The following is a 19,723-nucleotide window of genomic DNA, read 5'->3' as shown; positions in this document are numbered from 1 at the left end:
GTCTGATCACATCAGTGCCACAGGGAGCCAAGCCTAGACATATTCAGAGGCTAAGGCCAGGTCAATATTTCAAACAGTGAGTCTATGCTGCTGCAGCTCAGTAATGGAGATGCTCTGTGCCAGGGTTTCTCAAACGTCCTTTCACTGCAACCTCCTTCTGCCAAAATAACTTAATACGTAGCCCTGGAAAGAGGGACCAAGCCCCTCCACTCGGGCGGGGGGGAGAGTGCCAAAGACTGAGCCCCAGTGGGGGAGGGCAAAACCAAAGCCTGAGGGATTCAGCTCTGGGTTGGGGGGCTCAGACTTTTGGCTTCAGCCCCAGGACCCAACAAGTCTAATGCCAGCCCTGGTGACCCCATTAAAACAGAGTCACAACCCACTTTGTGGTCCTGACCCACAGCTTGAGAACCACTGCTCCATGCTGAGGGGGGAGAGTTTTCCTGTTGGTGTAGTCAATCCACTTCCCCAGGAGGTGGCAGCTCTGTCATGGGGAGAAGCTATATCAGTGGGGGTGCAAGCTGTGGTGTTTACCACATTTAAGAAGTTTAATCAAACCCCATTTTTAAAACCACCTGTGGTCTGGGAATGGCAAAGGAGCTCGATGAAGCAGGGTCTGTCCTTCAAAGTCCTGGAGATCACGATTCCATACTCCTGTTGTAATGGGGGTATAGCTCAGTGGTAGAGTGTTTGATTGCAAATCAAGTGGTCCCTTGTTCAAACCCAGGTGCCCTCTTAAAAAAAAGAAAAAAAAATCATTTCTATTCTCCATTATGTTCAGGAGCTCCACCATACGAAGATGGTTGAAATGAATGTAAGCACTCAACATTTCACTGTCCAAATGCATAAAAACCTAGCACACCTGTCCATCAGCTGAAATCAGTTCCAATCCTCTAAGTGTCTAGTTTATGTTTTCATCAATTAAACAAAGGTATCATTCCCTGAAGCAGAGCACAAGTTTGAAATACAGGCAGCATAGAGCCAATATTCATAATGTCAACTACAAAAAAATGACACACATCTAGAGATAGCATCATTATAATCAGCCAATCAGAATCTCTCCATAGACCCCTTAACACGACCACTTCCCTGTAATATTGGCTGCAAATATAGAACAGTGGTCGCAATGGTGATCTATACAGTTACAGATTATGTCAATAATGTCACAGGAGGTGACACAGCATCAGTGAGACTGATACTGGAATACTGCCTCCAGTTTTGGTGTCCTCATTTGAAAAAGATGTTGTGAAATTGGAGCTGGGGCAGCAAAGAGCCACCTAATGTTCTGAGGACTGGAAAAAATACCTTCTGGTGAGCTATTGAAAGAGCTCAACCTGTTTCTGATCAAAAGAAGATTGAAAGGTGACTTCATTGAAGTGTTGAAGGGCCTAAATGGAGAGAAAATATTGGGTATTAAAGGGGTCTTTAATCTAGCAGAGAAAGGCCTAACAAGACCCAATGGCCGGAAGGTGAAAAGAGACAAATTTGTATTACAACTAAAACGCAAAAATTCAAACAGCGAGGATGATTCACCACAAGAACAAGCTACCAAGGAAAGTGGTGGATTCTCCATCTCCTGATGTCATTTAATGAAGACTAGATGCCTTTCTGGAATGTGTTTGCCTTAAAAGTAGCTATTGTGTCCTACAGGAGGCCTGTGATATGCAGGGGGTCAGATTAGATGCTCTAATGGTCTCTTCTGGCCATAAAGTCGACTAATTTCTGAAAAACTGAGTGTAGCATTGGGAGCAGCATCTGATGTTTCCCTGTCTAGCCGGCTTGCTGCCTAGAACGAACGCTCCTTGAGTGGGGTGATCCCCAGGGAGAAGCTCAAACCTGCAAAGTGCCTGGCCAGGGGCAGGACATTGGCACAGCAAGGGAGGGGTGTGGCAGTGACATCACAAAGGCCTTTTGCAGGACCTCAGCCTATTGGTCCAAGGTGGTGGGGAGGTGGTGACCTCACAGAGAGATGCTGACATCAGCCAGGCAGGACAGGGGCGAGGGGCCAGAGAAACTTCAGAGACCCCTGTGGCTTTGCTTCAGCAAGTCTCCTTCTCCAGGTCTCTCTCTGAGGACTGAGGGACTATTCGGGTTCACGGACGTGAGCGCCAGGAGGAACCTCATTCGAGTTTTCTCCTTCCCTTGTAGTGATTTTACTAGAAAACAGCCGTCCCTGTTTAGAAGGTAAGAGCCTCCTCGAGGTTTGAAACCTGTTCAGTCTGATCCATCTGGTGACAGTTGAATTCTGGGCATGGAAAACTCGAGCTTAAGGAGGCAGAATTTTATTGCGCACCTGGGATTCTGTCCCTTAGAATCACTGGGGACATTGGGGTTTGTCCTTTTTGTTTAACTTTTCTTCCATCCATCCCTCCCTCCTTTCTCTTTGTCTTTTGCTTCTTTTGTCCTTTCTCCTGTTCCCCTCCCAACAGCAGGAGAGGGGTGTGTGTGTGTGTGTGTGTGTGTGTGTGTGTGTGTGTGTGTGTGTGTGTGTGTGTGTGTGTGTGTGTGTGTGTGTGTGTGTGTGTGTGTGTGTGTGGCGGGGGAGTGCTCTGCAGCTCTCACTGTGGGAGGTCCACCCAAAAATGTGGGGCTGAAATAGAGCTCGGGCAGTGATCCCCACCAGTGACCTGGGCCATCCTTTGGGCTCTCTGGTGAGAACCCTCAGCCTCCCGTCCTCAGTCTCTACCCTGATTGGCTGAGCAGGGGGTTATTGACAGGAAGGATACTCAGGTCCTTGTTCTCTTTTAAGACCAATGAAATAAGTCAGAACCAGTTCTATGTTTGATGAATTTTGCTGCTTCTCTGCATTAATGGTCTCTGAGCAGTTCATGATTCTCTCTAACATTGAAGTTCTCCTCAAATACTTGCTGAATAATTCCTGTCACTGTTGTTGGTCTGGAGCTCATCTGAGAGCACTTTATTCAGGTCATTCAGTGTCTGAAATTCAAGATCCGATGGTTAGTTTGAAAATCAGGGCTCTTGGGTCCTATTCCCAACTCTGCCCCTGCCTGGGCGTGTGACCTCAGACAAGTCAATTCTCCTTTCTCAGCCTTAGCTTCTCCCTCTTTCAAGTAGGGATAATAATGATCCGCTCCTGTGACGAAGTGGGACTGTTCTTACTGGGGGCTGGGAATGCTGGGTGAAGTTCTTAAGTATCTAGCAAAGCAAAAGGCCAGTGCAACCGAATGCCCTCCCCTGCAAAGGTGCAACTAAAGGTGTTGGAGACAAAGGGGTCAGGTGACCTCCTGGCCCGGGAAAGAAGCGGAGCAGAGGGGAGGGGCTGGAGGAGGCTGGGAAGACTGGAGCTGGCTGGGGAAAGAAGGGAATCTCAGACAGGCCTCTGATCCCCAATGGGGGCTATGGGGTCCTGGGGCCCCAAGATGGACCTAACAGGGGGGGATCCTGTTATCTGTGTCAGCAAGACCTTTCTTGGGCTGTGTTCCTGTCGTCTAAATAAACCTTCTGCTTTACTGGCTGGCTGAGAGTCCTGGTGAATCGCAGGGAACCCGGGGGTGCAGGGCCCTGACTCCCCCATACTCCGTGACAGCTCCTACCTACTTCACAGTGCGTGGAGGCAGGGTCGGCTCTAGGTTTTTTGCCGCCCTAAGCAAAAAAAATGTTGGCTGCCCCCACCTCAGCCCTGGGCTCCCCCTCACACCCTCCTGCTGCCAAAGCCCTGGGCTCCCCCTAACCTGCACCCGCTGCAGCTCTGGGCCTCCCCACAGCTGCATCCCCCTGTCACCCCACCCCTGGGCTCTTCCCCCCCCCCGAACCCACACCCCCTGCCATTCCAGCCCTGGGCTCCCCCCCACATCCTGTGCTGCCCCAGATCTGGGCTCTCCCCTTCCCCCCCACCAATGCTCCCCAACCCACACACCCCCTGCCGCCCCAGGCCTGGGTGCTCCCCCCCACCTGCACCCTCCTTCCACCCCAGCCCTGGGTCACTGGTAACTCGCTCCCAGGATGGGTCATTCAGCAGGAATTTTGGGTGTGCACAGAACACAGACAGGATTGGTTCCCATATGGTTACAGAACTGCAGTAAAATGGAACAATTTTCAGCTTGTGTGATTGGAGGATACCTGGATGCATATTATAAGACTGTCCTCCATAAATGAGGAAAAGTTGAGGTGCCTTTATTATTCTTTCTTTCTCTGGGGAATTTGCCAATGCAATATCACTGTCTTCCTTTCAAACAAACAAAACTAGAAAAAAAATGGCAATGGCTGTTGAAAATAGCAATTCCAGTTCTAATAACCCCTGGGAAGCATTTCTTGCTCAATTTTATCCTACTTTTTCTACAGCAAATGAGAGTGGATCAGTATACTTGATTTGGGAGAAATCAGCTGCCCAAATTGAGCTTGAGCACTCCTGAATTTTGAGGTGTTCAGATCTGGAAGGCAGGTGTTAGAGTCTCTTTCTGAACATTAGCTAAATCTGGAAAGGAAAAGTCAATTTCTGCTTCCATGACTCAGAAGGGGAAATCCTCCTATGTGCCTGGTACTGTACCTAGATATAAGTGGGGGAATGGTCCTGCTATTGTGGGGAACTTTCCTGACTTCTGCACTACCCCGGAGAAGTGGGCTGGCAAAAGGATCTGAGTCCTCGCTCCCACTTCCTTTACCCAGAGGCCTCCCTGCCCTTGAGGATTCCCCTTCCACTCTCCTGTCTGGCAGAGTCCTCGTAACCCCAACAAGGCTGGGCCCAGGATTCCTGGGGGACTCGACCCCCAACCCTGCTGTGGTCACCTAGGACAGGGGCTAGGGTGTCCCTCTCTTTGCACTGCGCACCTCCCTGACCCACTGATCACATCATACAATTTAAAGCAAATACAAGTTATTTAATTAACAATAAAATTTAAAAAATAAGAAAAAATGGGAAAGGTTAAAGGAAAACACATCACCCCGCTCTGTGGCAGGGACCATCACAAAAAGTGTCTCTGGACATCAGGGCACTTCACAGTCTGTTCCTTGTAGGTCCCAGGCCGCTCCTCAGGCCCTGGCTGTGCTGCAGGGACGCGGCAGGTTGGACACTTGCTCTGTCGGTGGCCACACACTCTCAGGCTCTGGGTGGCAGGACCCTTCTCCCCAGCATCACCCCCGCCCTGTCAGGGTTACGATCCCCCTCCAAGTCTGGCCTGCAGGGCCTCTTAGCTGAGGTGTCTCCCTGTGCTGGGCTCACTGCCCAGGGTCCCCCTCGTTCTCCCCAGCTGCTCACCGCACCCAGCTCCGGCCTGCTCCAGCTCCGCTCTGCCTCAGCACGGCTGCTGCTGCTGCTGCTCTGCCTTCAGCTCCCTGGGCTGCTTGTCTGGCCTCTCTGGCTCCAGTTGTTACAGCTCTGCTCCCAGGGCAGGGCTGCTCTCTCTGGGCTGTGCTCTGGCTTTGGGGCTGCAGCTCTGCTACCATCAGCTCAGCTTGGGTCCCCTGCTCTCTCCTTAGCTCGGCCCCACTCCATGTGACTCAGACAATTCCAGCTCACAGGGAGGACGGGACCCCCCTGGCCTCCTGACTCCTTGAATAGCCTGCCCGCCCTGTCAATCAGGCTGACCTGGAGCATTGGTCTCTCCACATTGTTCCTGGGGACTGTCAGTCTCAGGCTCCTGATTTCCCATCGACCCCTCCCTTTTTAGTGCTGGGAGCTAGCAACCAAACACCCCCACTGAATGTTAGTAAGGGGGCAACAGTCCCCTTACATAAAGCATCTAAATCCCCTGGGCACAGCTCGCCAGGGCACAGCTTGGGAGCTCCACTGGGAATAGATCCTGCAGGAAATCCCTTCCCCCTCTCTGCTAGCTTGTGTTTTGTTACAGCCCTGGTGATAATCCCGCTGCCTGCACGTGTTCCGCAGAGAACAGAGGAGCAAATTCTTTCCCTGTTCCCCCTTCCACAGCCATTAAAGGAAGGAATAAACCCCCAGCAGCGCCCTGCCCCACAGAGTCCCCCTGTGTAAGGAGAGAGATGTGCAGTGACTAGGGCTCCAGCTCATCGTCACCAGGTTTATATAACTTTTGGTGATGCCCAGAACTGCTCCAAGTCCTGCCCGTCCTTTCTCGCCCCCCCCAAAGCGCTGGGGGGGGAGTTTGGGTACATGAGGTGCGGGCTCTGGGATGGGCAGGGGGTTGGGGTGCAGGGGAGGTGGGGGGTAGACCCTGGGAGGGAGTTTGGATGTGGGCTCTGGGCTGGGGCAGGGAGTTGGGGGGCAGTGGTGGGCTCTGGGAGGGAGTTTGGGTGTGGGTGGGGTGTGGGATCTGGGCTGTGGCAGAGGGTTGGGGTGTGGCACCTATCTTGGGCAGCTCCCGAAAGTGACCCACACCCCCATCTGGCAGCAACTCCTACATGGAGGAGGCCCGGGGGGTGTGGGTCTCCTGGCACCACTGCCCGCTGGCACCACCCCTGCAGCTCCCATTGCTGCAGTTCCAGTGGCAGAGTTGGCACTTGGGGTGGGGGCAGCGTGCGAGAGACACACCCCACGGGGGCCGCAGGTATGTGCCAGATGCTTCTGGGAGTGGTGCGCCGTGCGGAGCCAGGGTGGGCAGGAATCCACTTTAGTCCCGCTGTACTGCCGGTAGTGGTGGCAGAAGCCCCCAGGCCCTTTCAAATCGCCCGGGGCCAGCTGCTCAGGCTTTCTGACTTCTTGATGGGGAAGCAAAGGGAAGGCACATGTGCCCCTCATGAGCAGTTCTGGGGAGTCTTTTGGGGGCTCCTGAAGTAGGCAACTGAGAGGTGCAGCCCCACCACCAAGTCTGTTTCACTGGAGGAGAGTGGGGGCTGCAGGGTTGTTGCCGGCTCAAAGAGCCCGAGGCGGAGCAACAGCAGGGTTCGTTGCCCGGTGTGCGTCGCACTAATTATCACACCAGGGTGGAGAAGCAAAACCAGGTTTATTTGTGCACAAAGAAAGGTGCCAGGGAGAAAAGCATTCTCAAATCCTGCACACCCGCTCACAGGCGGGGTCCCAACATTTATACCCCACTTGTTTGTGTAAGCCTTTTGTTCGGTTTTCCCCCTCACCCCTCCCTTCCCAGCAGCAGCTACATTAGGCATTACATTTCAGCGTGTTAGAAAAGGTTCTCATGCACAAGCTTATCTGTGGCCTTGACAGAACAAACGCATACAGATTTTCCTTCCCCCTCTCCCCCTCCTCCCCGCCGCTTCTGCTGTTCCAAACTCCTACATTTGCAAGCGGAGATTGCTGACAGCTACACATTTTGCTTGCAGTCTGTTAGCATCTTAGGCTGGTTAAAGTTCACAGCATGTAAGAACTTTGGTTCACTTCAGGCCCAAAGTCACAACTTTGGTTTACTCAGGCCTAGTGGCACCAACAATTCCCCCCTTTGAGAATACTCAACAAACTTTTGGCGAGTTTTCTCAAACTTTAAAAACAAAAAACAATGAAGCTTTACAGATATATGTACAACTGCTCTTTTGAGCTTAGTTATCCCCAACCCAGGAATGAATGCATGGACAAAAGAGTGGAATGTTCATTTAACAACTAAGGGATTGGGACACTGACTATAAATCAGGTAGGTATACCAAGTGGTTTAATTTCCCAGATGTCTCGGTGAATAATTGAGTCCCACATGCATGCTCCCCATGGACCCAGCAGGATTCGGTATGTGGGAACCACACCCACCCTAACCAGTCCATATGCTTGGAAGGAGCACTGTGAATGTCCCCACTTCCATCCAGAAAGTGTCCAAGTATGTCTTCATGACCACAGATCAGATGGTACTCCTGATGCATCTGTAAGGGCAGTGGGCCAAGTCTGGTCTAGATCCCACTGCAATACCTTCCCAGCCTCAGTGATATGTAATACCATCTCTGTCAGTAACTTCTGGGTCATAGAACTAAGGGCTGAAATGACATGTAACTCACCAACTCCAGCCTGTACTTAAAATAGCTGAGTTTCAAGAATAAGGCTAGTAGCCTTTTCTAGTTGGCCCAATTTCTTATCATGTTTTTGTCTTTTAAGATATTGGCCCTACCCACAGGGATCTGCTCAATTCTCTTTTTTTCCAGAGGAAATAACCCAGGCCCTCTGTTGTGCTAATCTAATGGCAGCCCCTTGTGAGCAATCTGGGTATGTAGAAGTGATTTGAAAACTGGATAAGGGCAATGTCATTTAAAATCCAATTAGGGAGGGCAATACATACTGAAGGATTTATCCAAAACACAGGGCACAGCTTGTAGATTAAACCCCAAAATCCAATTAATACCACATTCCCAATCATGGGTCCCATAAATTTCTTCCTTGCCAGTGTACAATTCTTTGTTTCTTCACCAGGGTCAGTTCTCAATGTCCTTTTAGTCAGGAATTCCTGGACTTTGGCAATGTCAGTGGAGTGAATGTTTCTTCTTCTTTCCCAAAACAATTGTGGTTTAGCATCCTACAGGGGAGAGGTTGCCAGCACATATCACCCTGTAATAGCTGTGCTTTTTCTAGAAAAGTCTAAAGGCACAGTTGGTCTGTCAGTGGACAAGGGAGAGGTTGTCCAGAAGCTGTCCAGAATCACAGTAGAACTAGAAGAAAGAATAGGCTAATCATCAATAGGAAAATTCTTCTGATGTGGAGGGGTCTTTTTGCAGTGAGAATCCTGGGTCCAAGCAGTCAGTCTTTGGCACTTCACAGCAGTGTTGGTAGACAGGAGGACTTGGAAAGGGCCTTTCCAGCGTGGAGCCAAGGCAGTCTTTCATTGGTGGATCTTTATGTAGACCCAGTCTTCTGGTTCCTAGGAGTGGTAGGGCTGCTAGGATCTTTGGGTTGTTTCTTCTTCACCTGTGAGAAAAAAAACCTAACACATTGCATTAGTGTCTTTGCAGATTTTACAAATTTTATAGTTGCATGGGCAAATTTAAGTCCCCCCTTTTTCTGGTTTTTAGCCAAGTAATGGTTCTTATACTTATTAGTGCCAAAAGAAGGGCATCTGGCCACTTTAAGTTTGTCTCAGCACAAATCTTGGCCAGTTTATTTTAGCATGTTAGCTATTATTTTTTTCTTCAGTTAACTCATTCTTTTTCCTTTTCCCATTTTTTTTCTTTAACCTATAAAGGAAACTTTTACTTATACACCTTTTGTTAACAATGAACACATACACAGTACATTAGTCTTATTTAATGTATGCCACATATACCCTTTTACTAAAATAACCTTATTACAGAGCTTTAGAACAACAGGCCAGGACAAGCACACCCACTTTGATGAGTTCACTCAATACAACCTCTAGTCCAATAGCTTTCCACCATCCCCAGCCCTCTGGCTAGAAGTCTGAGGTAGCCAGAAGGATCCCATGTCCAATATGGGGAGTGGGTTAACTTTCCATGTCCTTGCTTTCAAAGACTGTTAGTATGCAAATTTTAATAACAATTCTCAATTAAAAGATTTGGCTAATAAAGTTTCTTTCTCTTACTTAAGAAAATGTATTAGACTTTAGTATATCACATTTTTCTGATATATCCAAACACTTTGTATTCTAAATTGAACAAAACAAGTATCTGCATTTCAATTTAACACTGCCACTTGATTTTAAATTAGACCATCCCATAAAAATATTAAACACAACAATTCTGGCCACTTGAGACAAACACCACAAGACAGAACATAGAACACAAAACATAATTGTTACTCTGTCAGTAAATGCATGATATGTTGAATGCTGTTCAGCTGGCATTAGTTTTCTTTGATTATCTGAAAGACAAAGCAAAAGTCTATCCCTTCTGGGCAGTTAATCATTACTTAAAATATACGAATACTCTTGTTAATTCAGGAGAATTACCCCATATTTTCTTTGCCTGAATTTATTTACAAACATTTCAAAGACACCAAAAACTTTTTTCTTTAGCATTTTTACAAAGTTCAACTGCTGTTCCCTCCAGCAACTAAAGAGTTAACTTTTCACTTTCCCTTAAAAATCACTTGCTTTTTCCTTCAGCAGCCACTTACCAATTCAAATCACCATTCCAAATATCCTCCTGAGTATTTGAAATTTCCATGCCTATACTCACTTACTCCTTCTTTTCACTGCACCCTCAAAAGTTTCCAACCTGTTTTCCCATCTCTCTGTTGCCTGTCCGCTTGGGCCCGATCCTGCTTTTCTCGCTGAACCGTTCCTATCCTGGACACAAACTTATTCCACTACCAGTTTAGCTAGGAGGGTGGGCTTCACAGCTAGCCCCCACCCTTCTGGTCTTTTCCCTAAAACATTTTACTCCCAAAACTACTCGAGTCCTCCCTAGTAAGGCTTGCCACCTGGCAAAAATACACGGCCATTGGGTAAAGGCCATTTACTTAACACACAATCCAAACTCCTAAAGGGGGTCTACCCAGAGACCCACCCATTTGTCTGCTGACACTTAAACAGAAAAGAAAATTACACAGAGAGCAGAGAAAATTACAGTCTAAGCCAGATTTTTCCACTTCTAGTACATTGTCCGTTACAGGGGGGGCGGGACAGAATTATCTCAATACAACCTCAGAGCTTCATCGCACACATGGCTTCCACCCTGAGGAATTACGAACGAGAAGTTCAGTTCCGCCCACACACCCAACGCCCAAATAAACAGAGCAGAAAAACCAACAGTAACCGGTTAAACAGAACAAAGCTAAAACTAGATAGTGCACCAAAACCAGATAGTGTTTCCTTATTCTATTAGGGCTCACCTTTAACCATACAATCCTTATCATATAATACCAAACAATACCAAACACAGCAAACATAAAATAACAAGGGTAAAACAGATATATGGTGTAAATTCTGCAGGGCTCCCCAATTCTCTATTGCTCACCAAACTGTGACAAATTTCTGTTACCAATTATCCCTTATGTCAGGTGATCAAACTGACATTGCAGGACTGGGGGGGGGGGGTAGATAGAGAAATCACACCATATATCCAAATTTTAAAGCTTCATTAAAAATAATAAAACAACAATGGAGAGTATTGGGAACACTCCCACATCACTCAGGAAAAATATGAATGCCCCAAGCCTTAAGCCACTTTAATACTTACACATATCCAGACTGGCATGTCTGTGTATAATGTTCAGAGAAGGGAAATAGGTGGACGGGAGATTATCCTGTATACAGCTTGTCCAGAATTTCCAACATGCTTCCACTCTTGGGATGGCTGTTCTTTTACACCCTGGACTCTCCTGCGGCGTCTCTTTCAGAGATTCCAGTTCAGGTCAGCTGCCCTATGGCTTCGGGGTTGCAAAAACTGTTGGATCTCACTGAACCGTTAAGCTTTGCAAATGCAATCTCAGTTTTGTAATTTGTACTGCCCTTGGTTTGCCTCTCTTTATTTTCCACAACCAGCTGGGGCTGAAAACAATTTTACTTAGCATAGTTTGTGCAGGCTCCTTGACCTTGTACGCAGAGCAGCTCTCTCTCTTTATCTCTGGGGTTAGCCGAGTTTCAAATTAACCCGTTCCTAGACAAATTGCTCACACTGTGTCAGAGGCTTTTCTTTGTGATTAAAAGCTCCTCTGAGATATATGATCTTATCTAGATTGAAGATACCTTCTAATGGGCATTGTTTAGATGGATTTTTACACATGTGAAGATTCCAATTCTCTAAATACCTGCAGGTTTTAGGACCATAATGTACGTACATGTACTATGCTGGGGTACCCTTAGGGGGTGAGGTAGAATTTTTAGACTGTCCCTTTACCCACTTTCCACTTGCACACACAGAGAGGGTACCCTGTCCGCACTAGCGGCTCATAAACTAAGAATCTCTCCCTACAGAACACTCACACAGGAGAGATTAACGAGGATGACTGACTTTCCTACATCCCCTTTCAGCAAAGAGCGTCGGCTAGTCTCTGAGAGACACAGCGCCGTATACTCTAATTGCATCCAATGAGATGATCAGACTGTCAGTAGCCCACACGGAAAGGAAGGGGGGGGGAGGGAAGATGGGTTCACACATTCCTAGACCCAGGCAGCTTCCTCGCCGGACGATGCCAGGCTGAGTCAGCCCACCGTGGGTCGGATCTCCTAAAGATCCACTAGTTACTGGGCTTGCGTTAGACTACTCCTGATCATTAGCAATCGCTTCACAGGGCAATCTGGGCGTCTTCCAGTAACGAACACTCACACAGGTATACACACACACACACCAAGGCCATTGTTTCCTATTGCCACGATGCATCTTATCTTGCTGCACAGTCAATATATTCAAATGGCATGAGCCCAGCAGAGACAGACATTCCCACGGACAGTTCTCCTCCCAGTGCAGCTCTGGGGCATATGATGAGGGATTTTTACAAGAGCTCTACATACAAACAGCTTCAGAAACTACCCATTCGCTGACAAAACAGAAATAATTGAAGGGTCATGTTGGAATTAAGTGATCCTTCCGGTGGCCACCTTTCCTGGCTCTCTAACTGATACTGAGGCCAGTCTACTGTATAAAATCTTTTCAGTTTACTTTTAGTCAATGGATCCAAACCAAATACCTTCCAATTTGCTAGAATGCATTCTAGGGGCGTACACCTTGCCCTACTAACCTTACCCTGTCCTTGCCCCATACCATGGGCTTGCCCTTGACCCACTATAGGACGCTCTCTCGTCTAGTGGGAATTACAACGGCTGGGCGTCCCCAGCCTCAGGCAAAAGTCCACACCACTGGACTGTTCCTACCTTATCCACAGGACCGGTTCCTCACCGTCGCCCGCAGCTGCTTCTCCACTATCTGAGTGCGTTGCACCGTTGTGTCCTCCAAGGTCAGCCTGACGCGTCTCTGCCGAGGCCCCCGGTAAAGACACCAGTGCGCGCTGGGCATCGGCTGTGACCTTCGTCCACTGGCCATTGGAGGAGTCTGGGCAAGGCACAATTTTGCCTCGAGCCCACCCAGGGACGCCAAAACTGTTGCCGGCTCAAAGAGCCCGAGGCGGAGCAACAGCAGGCTCGTTGCCCGGTGTGCGTCGCACTAATTATCACACCAGGGTGGAGAAGCAAAACCAGGTTTATTTGTGCACAAAGAAAGGTGCCAGGGAGAAAAGCATTCTCAAATCCTGCACCCCCGCTCACAGGCGGGGTCCCAACATTTATACCCCCCCTTGTTTGTGTAAGCATTTTGTTCGGTTTTCCCCCTCACCCCTCCCTTCCCAGCAGCAGCTACATTAGGCATTACATTTCAGCGTGTTAGAAAAGGTCTCATCCACAAGCTTATCTGTTGGCCTTGACAGAACAAACGCATACAGATTTTCCTTCCCCCTCTCCCCCTCCTCCCCGCCGCTTCTGCTGTTTCAAACTCCTACATTTGCAAGCTGAAATTGCTGACAGCTACACATTTTGCTTACAGTCTGTTAGCATCTTAGGCTGGTTAAAATTCACAGCATGTAAGAACTTTGGTTCACTTCAGGCCCAAAGTCACAACTTTGGTTTACTCAGGCCTAGTGGCACCAACACCTGTTCCCTGACTGCCCCCTGCTGCCCCATCCAACCCCTCCTCTCATTCCTGATGGCCCCCCTGGGACCCTTGCCCCATCCAACCACCCCTTCTCCCTGTCCCCTGACAGCCCCTGGAACTCCTGCTCCTGGCGGTTTGCGCGGGAAGCCTGGGAGGGCTGAGAAGCAAATGGCGGCTTCGTGCTCAGGCCCAGGGAGGCGGAGGGGAGGTAGGTGAGCTGGGGTGGGGAGCGGTTCCCCAGTGCCCCCCCGGGTTACCTGCTGCGGTGCGGGGGGCCCCCCTGCCCCAGCTCACCTCGTCTCCGTCTCCACCTTGCTGGGCCTGAGTGCGAAGCCGCCACATGGCGTCTCTTCCCTCCAAGGCTTCCTGCGCGAACAGCTGATTAGCAGGGGGAGGGGGGAGAGCAAGGCGGGGCATTCAGGGGAGGAGGCGGAGTGGAGGTGAGCTGGGGCCAGACACCGGCTCACCTGCCCCCCCCCGGCCACTGCCTGCCCGCTCGCTTCCTCAGCCCCCACCCTCACCTGCTATTGTGTCATACAGGAGGCCTGTGATATGCAGGGGGTCAGATTAGATGCTCTAATGGTCTCTTCTGGCCATAAAGTCGACTCATTTCTAAAAAACTGAGTGTAGCATTGGAAGCAGCGTCTGATGTTTCCCTGTCTAGCCGGCTTGCTGCCTAGAACGAACGCTCCTTGAGTGGGGTGATCCGCAGGGAGTAGCTCAAACCTGCAAAGTGCCTGGCCAGGGGCAGGACATTGGCACAGCAAGGGAGGGGTGTGGCAGTGACATCACAAAGGCCTTTGGCAGGACCTCAGCCTATTGGTCCAAGGTGGTGGGGAGGTGGTGACCTCACAGAGAGATGCTGACATCAGCCAGGCAGGACAGGGGCGAGGGGCCAGGGAAACCTCAGAGACCCCTGTGGCTTTGCTTCAGCAAGTCTCCTTCTCCAGGTCTCTCTTTGAGGACTGAGAGAGTATTCGGGTTCACGGACGTGAGCGCCAGGAGGAACCTCTTTCGAGTTTTCTCCTTCCCTTTTCGTGATTTTACTAGAAAACAGCCGTCCCTGTTTAGAAGGTAAGAGCCTCCTGGAGGTTTGAAACCTGTTCAGTCTGATCCAGCTGGTGAGAGTTGAATTCTAGGCATGGAAAACACGAGCTTAAGGATGCAGAATTTTATTCCACACCTGGGATTTTGTCCCTTAGAATCACTGGGGACATAAGGGTTTGTCCTTTTTGTTTCACCGTTTCCTCCCTCCCTCCCTTTCTCTCTGTCTCTTGCTTCTTTTTTCCTTTCTCCTGTTCCCCTCCCAACACTAGGAGAGGTAGGGGTGTGTGTGTGTGTGTGTGTTGCGGGGCAGTGCTCTGCAGCTCCCACTGTGGGAGGTCCACCCAAAAATGTGGGGCTGAAATAGTGCTCGGGCAGTGATCCCCACCAGCGACCTGGGCCATCCTTTGGGCTCTCTGGTGAGAACTCTCAGCCTCCCGTCCTCAGTCTCTACCCTGATTGGCTGAGCAGGGGGTTATTGACAGGGAGGAGACTCAGGTCCTTGTTGTTCTCTTTTAAGACCAAGGAAATAAGTCAGAACCAGTTCTATGTTTGATGAATTTTGCTGCTTCTCTGCATTAATGGTCTCTGAGCAGTTCATGATTCTCTCTAACATTGCAGTTCTCCTCAAATACTTGCTGAATAATTCCTGTGCACTGTTGTTGGTCTGGAGCTCATCTGAGAGCATTTTATTCAGGTCATTCAATGTCTGAAATTCAAGATCCGATGGTTAGTTTGAAAATCAGGGCTCTTGGGTCCTATTCCCAACTCTGCCATTGACTGGCTGTGTGACCTAAGACAAGTCAATTCTTCTTTCTCAGCCTTAGCTTCTCCCTCTTTCAAGTAGGGATAATAATGATCTGCTCCTACCTAGCTCAACACACTCACTCTTCCCCAACACACACACTGTCTCTCCCCACATACAAACAGTCTCTACCCCGCCATGCACGCTGCAGTTGAAAAGCAGCTGGTAATCTAGTAAGATGCCCATGGAACAGCGGGATAGAGAAACCTGCATCATGTGATGCTGTACCAGCCCGTGAGGCATTGCAAACCCTTCCCAAAACACCCTGCAGCCAGTTGCACAGTGGGATAGATACCCACAGTGCACTGCTCTCTGTGGCCATCCAAGAACTGCTAGCATGGATGTGCTCTGGTGACACAAGGGGCATAGGGAGGACATTCAATAGCTGTTTAGTTAAAACACTTTAACTAAAGCAGCAAGGCCAGAGGGTTGGTGGCTCCTTTCTTTCCTCACCCTGGAGTAAACTCATCTTTTTATTCCATTCTTGATGTTTCATGGAATAACAACAGACGACCGAAGAAAGACATGGACAGGGTGGGTCTCAGGGGTGGGGCAGAGAGGTTCGAGCGGTGGGCAGAGCAGGTTTAGGAGGTGGGGGCAGTGGGCAGGGCAGGTCTCAGGGTAGGGGCAGAGGGCAGGGTGGGTCTCCAGGGAGGGGCACAGAGGTGCAAGTGGTGGGCAGGGCAGGTCTCAAGGGAGAGGCAGAGAGGTGTGGGTGGTGGGCAGGGTGGGTTGCAGGGACGGGTCAGCGAGGTGGCGGCTGGTGGGCAGACCATGTGGTAGGGGGTGGAGAGGCACGAGCAGGAGGCAGGAAGGCCTTGGGGGAGGAGAGGAGCGAGCGAGAGGTGGATCAGCCGTCCTCAGCCAAAGAGGAAGAGCGGGGGTGGGAAGTGGCCAAACAGGAGCAAGGGGGGAGCACAGGTGGGGCCTCAGAGAGAGGAGAAGGGTGGGGGTGCAGTGCCATGGTCTGGGTACCAATGGGCCCCCCACTTCTAGGGAGCTTCCAGCGGTCACACCCAGCCTCCCCAAATGCAAGAGCCATGGGCCACCTATTCTCTTCATCTTCACTAACCAAGCCCCTCCCCAAGCTATGTTGTTGGGAGAAGCCCTCCTGTTGACACAGCGCTATCTTCACCGGGGTTAGGCTGATATAACTGCATTGCTTAGGGAGGTAAATTTTTTACACCCCTGAGTAATGTAGTTACACCGATCTAATTTTGTAGTGTAGACCTGTCCAAAGAACCTTGGGAGTAAAACTTCCCCTGCTCCTCTGCTTTACTGAATCCAAACAGAAGCAAAGCTTGTCAGGCCCAGATGGAGGTTGGCAGAGAGTCAGGTGTGTGCAGAGATGATCACTTCAGCAGCTGTAGGCACCATGGCTTAGCTGGCTAAAACCAGTGTTTTGTATACAGGAGATCCTGGGTTCAAGTTCCAGTGATACCTTACTGAGTTGCTTTTGGGGCACCTGGTACTGGCTGCTGTCAGAAAACAAGATTCAGAGCTAGATGGACCTTCGGTCTAGCCTAGTGTGGTTTTTCTTATGGTTTAAATTACACTCACAGGCACTGAGGATAGAGTTACTGAAAGTTTGGGAGTTAGGAGCTGATAGGTCAGTGGTCCAGTCCCCTCTCAGACGACCCCGTCCCTCTGGGACAGGGGCAGGTCTGAGCTCTCACACCAAATGCTCATTGTGGATGCCAGAATCTGTGGGCAGCTCGTTTAGTTTATGCCGAGGGTTGAGTCCTGCTTTGTGCACTGAGTCTGAGAATGAAAATCCTAAACTGCCCTTTGAAATAACGACTGCAGTGGGGCGTGTTTCTGTCCCTGCCCCAGAGCAGACAAACCGATGGAGAAATGCCATGAGTACAGGGTAATACTCCCCTTCGGTTTTACCAGTTCCACTTGCTAAACTCCCTCCCAACCTTCTGGGCTCCTGGAGCAGGGGACTGAGCCTGAGCCGAGACACGGACACTGCAACTTTACAGCCCAAGCCGCATGACCCTGATTAATGTGACACGGGCCAGTCGTGGGTGTTTCATTGCACTGGAGACGTAGCCTAATGTTATGTCTACACTGTGATTAAAACACCCAGGGCACCTGTCGCAAAGCCCGGTCAGCTGACTCAGGGTTATGAGGCTTGGGCTGCAAGACTATAAAATTACAGTGCAGACAGATGGGCTTGAGCCCAGTCTCTGAGACCCCACGAGGGGTGAGGGTTTCCGAACCCAGGCTTCAGTGTGAACACAAATATCTGCCCCACAGTTTTTAGCCTCTCAGCTTTAGCTCCATGAGCCCACGTCAGATGGTCCAGGCCAGCCCTGCTGCCATCTTTATCCCAGGAGAGATGGACTCTAAGGGTACGTCTCCATTGCAATGTAAGCCCAGGGGTGGCTCGTTGTGCTCAAAGCAGCACCCTGGAAGCCCCATATTCACCACTCTCCTATAATGATGATACGGTTTGTACAAAGTCTGCCTGGTGAGGTATCATTTCAAAAGTCTTGGTCTGTTGAACATTACTATTGTGTTGGATTGTGTGTGTAGCATTGGCTGGGAAGTTTTGCTGTGTGTGTGTGACTGAGATGAGGTTGGGAAATGCCCACCACCAGCCTTTCAGGTGTGACAACGGAGGAGCCAGACTCGCTGCTGGCCCATTAAAGGGATCCACACTCCCAAGGACTATCCCAGGAACCGTGTACAATGCAGACTTCTCCGAGATAGCACAGCGACAATGGGCACTGCTTGACTCACATCCTAGCAAAGGTACTTCCTAGCCAGTTGGAAGAAACTATGAAAGGGGGGGTAGAGACATGAATTGGCCTCTCTCCCCCACAACTCAACACCTGTAAACACATCTGGAGGACAAACACTGTTAGGTGTGAGAAGTATAAACTGTTCAATATGTTCAGTTAGTTGGTTAATAAGCTGTTTATGAAGTAAATTGAAATTTAATGTGGATAAATGTAAAGTAATGCATATTGGAAAAAATAACCCCAACTATACATACAACATGATGGGGGCTAATTTAGCTACAACGAGTCAGGAAAAAGATCTTGGAGTCATCGTGGATAGTTCTCTAAAGATGTCCACGCAGTGTGCAGAGGCGGTCAAAAAAGCAAACAGGATGTTAGGAATCATTAAAAAGGGGATAGAAAATAAGACTGAGAATATATTATTGCCCTTATATAAATCCATGGTACGCCCACATCTCGGATACTGTGTACAGATGTGGTCTCCTCACCTCAAAAAATATATTCTAGCACTAGAAAAGGTTCAGAAAAGGGCAACTAAAATGATTAGGGGTTTAGAGAGGGTCCCATATGAGGAAAGATTAAAGAGGCTCTTCAGCTTGGAAAAGAGAAGACTAAGGGGGGATATGATAGAGGTATATAAAATCATGAGTGATGTTGAGAAAGTGGATAAGGAAAAGTTATTTACTTATTCCCATAATACAAGAACTAGGGGTCACCAAATGAAATTAATAGGCAGCAGGTTTAAAACAAATAAAAGGAAGTTCTTCTTCACGCAGCGCACGGTCAACTTGTGGAACTCCTCACCTGAGGAGGTTGTGAAGGCTAGGACTATAACAGGGTTTAAAAGGGGACTGGATAAATTCATGGTGGCTAAGTCCATAAATGGCTATTAGCCAGGATGGGTAAGAATGGTGTCCCTAGCGTCTGTTCGTCAGAGGATGGAGATGGATGGCAGGAGAGAGATCACTTGATCATTGCCTGTTAGGTTCACTCCCTCTGGGGCACCTGGCATTGGCCACTGTCGGTAGACAGATACTGGGCTAGATGGACCCTTGGTCTGACCCGGTACGGCCTTTCTTATGTTCTTATGTTAAATCACCGGCTTTAAAATAAGATCCAATCTGGAGCATATGAACTATTGACCCCTGGACTCCATCTCTGAGAGGGGACTTGTTTACCATCAGGACACAGGCTCAAACCAGTCCAAACCGGTTTTTCCCGCCAAAACCAGCCCTCAGCGTTCCATCTCCTCAGCACTTTTCCCGCCACAGAAGTGATATAAGGACGTTTTCAGCGCCTGCGCGGGGCCGTCCCCCCCCAGCGACGGCCCCTCCACGGTCGGGTCTTCCCAGCGCTCCCGAGCCGGAGAGTGACGAGCCCCCTCGGTCCCGCCGTGAGACTGAGGAACAGGAGGCCTGTCACCCCCATTCCTGCCGTCCTGCATCCCTGGTGTCCAGCCTCCCACAGGGCCTCCCTGCCAGCGACGAAACCCACCCGTCGTCTGGACGCCCCAGGGCTCCTCCTCAACGGCTCTAAACCAGCCGGAGAGTGGAAGGTCCTGGGCCTCGCGCCGGCCCGTGGGACCCGCTGCACCTGCACAGGGGGGAAAGGTTTCTGTGCTGGGACATCGTTTAGTGTTTTCCGGTTTCCAAGGGAGGGTTTCTGGGCCTGAGCGTTAAGCTCCCAAAGCCAGTCGCTGTTTCATTGTATTCATTACGTTTGC

The 19,723-nt window shown here is 49.7% G+C and overlaps 1 non-coding gene across 1 annotated transcript; it reads left to right on the top strand.

Moving 5' to 3' along the window:
- The first annotated feature begins 661 nt into the window (after positions 1–661).
- TRNAC-GCA lies at positions 662–733 on the top strand. The gene has a single exon. It is a non-coding gene; the product is annotated as a tRNA-Cys (tRNA).
- The last annotated feature ends 18,990 nt before the right edge of the window (positions 734–19,723 follow it).

Source organism: Mauremys mutica, unplaced genomic scaffold (assembly GCF_020497125.1).
Source record: "Mauremys mutica isolate MM-2020 ecotype Southern unplaced genomic scaffold, ASM2049712v1 Super-Scaffold_100090, whole genome shotgun sequence".
Lineage (NCBI taxonomy): Eukaryota > Metazoa > Chordata > Testudines > Geoemydidae > Mauremys > Mauremys mutica.
This window is presented reverse-complemented; position numbering and strand designations above follow the sequence as displayed.